Source organism: Odontesthes bonariensis, chromosome 11 (genome assembly GCF_027942865.1).
Source record: "Odontesthes bonariensis isolate fOdoBon6 chromosome 11, fOdoBon6.hap1, whole genome shotgun sequence".
Classification (NCBI taxonomy): Eukaryota; Metazoa; Chordata; class Actinopteri; order Atheriniformes; family Atherinopsidae; genus Odontesthes; species Odontesthes bonariensis.
Genome location: NC_134516.1, coordinates 3198279 through 3202215, shown reverse-complemented (window position 1 = coordinate 3202215; position 3937 = coordinate 3198279). Strand labels below are relative to the sequence as shown.

At 43.6% G+C, this 3937-nt stretch overlaps 1 long non-coding RNA gene across 1 annotated transcript; it reads left to right on the top strand.

Moving 5' to 3' along the window:
• The first annotated feature begins 1176 nt into the window (after window positions 1–1176).
• Window positions 1177–3021, top strand: LOC142391299 (uncharacterized). Its single transcript, XR_012770524.1, has 3 exons — window positions 1177–1266; window positions 2611–2657; window positions 2784–3021. It is a non-coding gene; the product is annotated as an uncharacterized LOC142391299 (long non-coding RNA).
• Window positions 3022–3937: the final 916 nt, after the last annotated feature.

Genomic DNA, 3937 nt, shown 5'->3' with positions numbered 1-3937 from the left:
AGAAAAAAAGAATCGAGGATAAAGTGTGCGAGAGGGAGTGCTGCATGGTGTATATCGCTGACATTGACGGGGCTGGATAATGGTAGCTTACTGTGGAAACTCCGGTGAGTGATATCAATGATATGTGAAGCTAATGGCTAGCAAGATCGTTTGCTAGCGTATTTAAAAAATAAAGTATTAAAAAAAAAAAAAAAAGTTTTTGCTCTATTTTTGTATCTTTTAAAGCAAAGAGAGGAAAAAAAGAAAAAAATATCGTTTGCTAGCGTATTTAAAAAACAAAGTATTTTTTAAAAAAAACATGTTTTTGCACTATTTTGTATCTTTTAAAGCAAAGAGAGGAAAAAAAGAAAAAGTTCGTTTGCTAGCAAGAATGTTTGCTAGCAAGAATGTTTGCTAGCAAGATCGTTTGCTAGCAAGAACGTTTGCTAGCAAGAATGTTTGCTAGCAAGATCGTTTGCTAGCAAGAATGTTTGCTAGCAAGATCGTTTGCTAGCAAGAATGTTTGCTAGCAAGATCGTCGGCAAGCGTTTAATTCATGATGTTATTTAGTAAAATGTATGCATTATTTCATATTGAAATTGTTGTTAAAATTGATTACATGTTAAAAGATGTTACTGTGTTACCTAGAGAATGCTCTAATTTTACAAGTGGAGATTTGAGAAAATTCCTGCCTAAAGACTGTTAAAAATAATTTCTTTGGGAGATTATCTCCATTTACAAGTTTAGAAAAAAATGTAAACTTGATGAGGAGACTGGCCAAAATGTAAAGTCATTTTTTAAATGTAAAAAAAATAAATAATTATTTTTACATTTAAAAAAAAAAAAAAAAAAAGAGTAATGTGAGATAAAATATTCATCGGCGTTAAATAATTGACAAGTTAACGCGATAGTAACGAGTTAACTCGCCCAGCCCTATTTTTTTAATATATTTGAACAAACACTGATTATTACACGTTGATGCAAACTTCTGTGACCACATTTATCAGTTTGTTCATACGTTTTTCCGGTTCTGGTCCCATCCAGTTGTGGCAGTTTTTACTGGAGCTTCTTCTGGACTCCACCTGCAACACGTTCCTCTCCTGGACCGGAGACGGCCGGGAGTTCAAGATGTCCGACCCCACAGAGGTAAGGACGGGTTTTACACGGGTGCAAAGTTACCTCATACCCCAAATCCCATCTGAGAGAGCTGGACCTGAGCTACAACCATCCAGGAGCCTCAGGAGAGAAGCTGCTGAGGGCTGCACTGAAGGATCCACACACACTCAGGTATGGAGAGGCCTGCTGCAGCCTCACAGTGTCTGACAGAGGAGGCAGAGCTGGGAACATGTTCTCTGTGCTGCACTCAGCCCTGTGCTTCTGCTTCCTGCTGAGTGTTACATGAACAATCACACATGTAGGAGCCTGTTTCCTTTGCTCACAGCACCAACGCTGGTTGGACATGAACAGCAGATGTTTGTGGAGGAGGTCTCCAAGGAGAACATCTGCAGGAACAACAGTGAGAAGTGTCTGTTGGTCCTCTGACCCTGGATCAGACGCACAGATGGGTCCAGGACATGTTAGCCTAGCTTAGCACAAAGATTTCTAGAACCATGTTCAGCGTACATCTGGAAATGCGTACATGTGGGTTAGACCTGCGTCCTGAGAGAGGATCTGGATGTTTGGCTGCCCTGAAACCTTCTGAGAGGAGGAGTCAGCAGAAACAATGTGACCATCAGGAGAGACCATGATGCCAGAGACTGAAGAGATTTCAGCTCAGTGTTTAAAGCTCATATTTGGCTTCAGAAAGGAGAGAAAAATCAAATCCAAATCCAAATCCAAATTAAGATCAAAAGCAAACAAGAGACCAACAGAACAAATATCCACTCCCAATGAAATGCATGAAACATCCATCCATCCACCTTCTCCACCCGCTGAATCCGTCGGTCAGGCCGCGGGGGGGCCGAAGCCCCTCCCAGCGGGGCCAGAGGCGGGGTTCACCCTGGACAGGTCGCCATCCATCACAGGGCCACATTAAATATGTTAAATCAAATATACACATTCAGACGTTCATATGTACAAGCCCACACAGAAATAAGTGCTGAGGAGAGCAGCAGGACTCCCACTGAGACACTGTGAGGCTCTGTGTGGATGATGGGAAACAGGTGGCAGAGCAGGAAGGCTAAGCAGGCTCATTGTGTTCATAAAGAGCCGACAGGACTCCAGCGGTTAGTAAAGATGGACTTTAGGAGCCTTCATAGATCTGTAATGTGCTCCATCTGATGGAGGCCCCAAACCTTCTGGATCCAGATGTTATATGAAGGGGGGGTTCAGCCATCTAATAGTTCTGCAGCTCAGTGCTGCTGTGAGTAATATATGTACAGATGTTTCTCTGGCCTCCCATTCAGCCCTTTAGGCATCACTCCTAATAGAGCCACAGCAGCATCCCGAGGTACAGAGCATCAGATACCTCTCCCCAGAGTGTCTTTACTTTGGGACATAAGCAGAATATATGGCTATGACTGGCAGCATGTGCTCCACCGTTCCTCCAGCATCAGCTGGAATGGGACCGGCTCATTCTAGATGCTATTTCTGGAGTCCTGAAACATGTGACAGTTATTTTCCTGCTTTCAGGGTGGAGCCTGCTGGAGAACGATGGCTGACACCAGGGCTGAGGAAGTGTGAGTGTGTTCTTCATCTGATTCATGACATCCAGCCATCGCCACACTGTCACATCACTCATTGATCAAAGTGAACAGATGATGGATCAATAACTGCAGCTGGACTGTGTTTGTTCTCTCCATCAGATTCCTGCCAACTCACAATCGACACAAACACAGTGCACAGGAAACTGAAACTGTCTGACAACAACAGGAAGGTGACACATGTGAGAGAGGTTCAGTCATATCCTGATCATCCAGACAGGTTTGATTACTGGTATCCTCAGCTGCTGTGTAGAAATGTTCTGACTGGTCGCTGTTACTGGGAGGTCGAGTGGAGAGGAGGAGTTCATATATCAGTGAGTTACAGAGGAATCAGGAGGAGAGGAGACTACAGAGACTGTGAGTTTGGATGGAATGATCAGTCCTGGAGGCTGAGCTGCTCTTATGGAGGTAAATACTCTGTCTGGCACAATAACAGAGTAACATCCATCTCCTCCTCCTCCTCCTCCTCCTCCTCCTCCTCCTCCTCCTCCTCCTCCTCCTCTGTCTGTAACAGAGCAGCAGTGTATGTGGACCGTCCTGCTGGCACTCTGTCCTTCTACAGAGTCTCCTCTGACACACTGATCCACCTCCACACCTTCAGCACCACATTCACTGAAGAGCCTCTGCATCCTGGATTTGGGTTCAGGTCACCTGGGCTCTTAATTGGTTCCAGGTTGTCACATGGTTCCAGGTTGTCATATGGTTCCTGGTTTTCTCTGTGCTGAGTACACAGAGTGTCCTCCTGTCAGAGAATCCCTGCTGAACAGATAGTTCAGTCTGTTCATGTCTGTCTCTTTCACTCAGAAACACCTTTTCAGATTCATGGACTCAGTCAGTTTCTGTGTGAAACTCTTCTGAATGATTCCTTGGAAACTTCTTCCTCTTCCGGTCCTTTAAAGATGGAAGCTGCCATTCTTCCAGGAAGTTGTTTTTCTGTGTGTTTCCAGTCAAAGCTTCACACTGAGACCATTCAGTTGCTGTCAGCTGCAGTTAGTTTGCTGCACATGTGACAAACTGATACTTTTAATGTAGAATTTCTATGGAAATTTTTTTTTTCTTAAATGAGATGAAATAATTTGCAGTGTGCTTGTCAACATGAAAGCATATTTCTGAAATGTGTGCTTGATACCCTGAACTATAAGTGGATGTCTGGGCTTTGCCATCAGTGCTGTAATTCAGGACTTTACCTTTAGAAGCCTCCTAAGATGATGTTTGTTGTGATTTATAAATATCATGTCAAAATAAAACTGAACTGA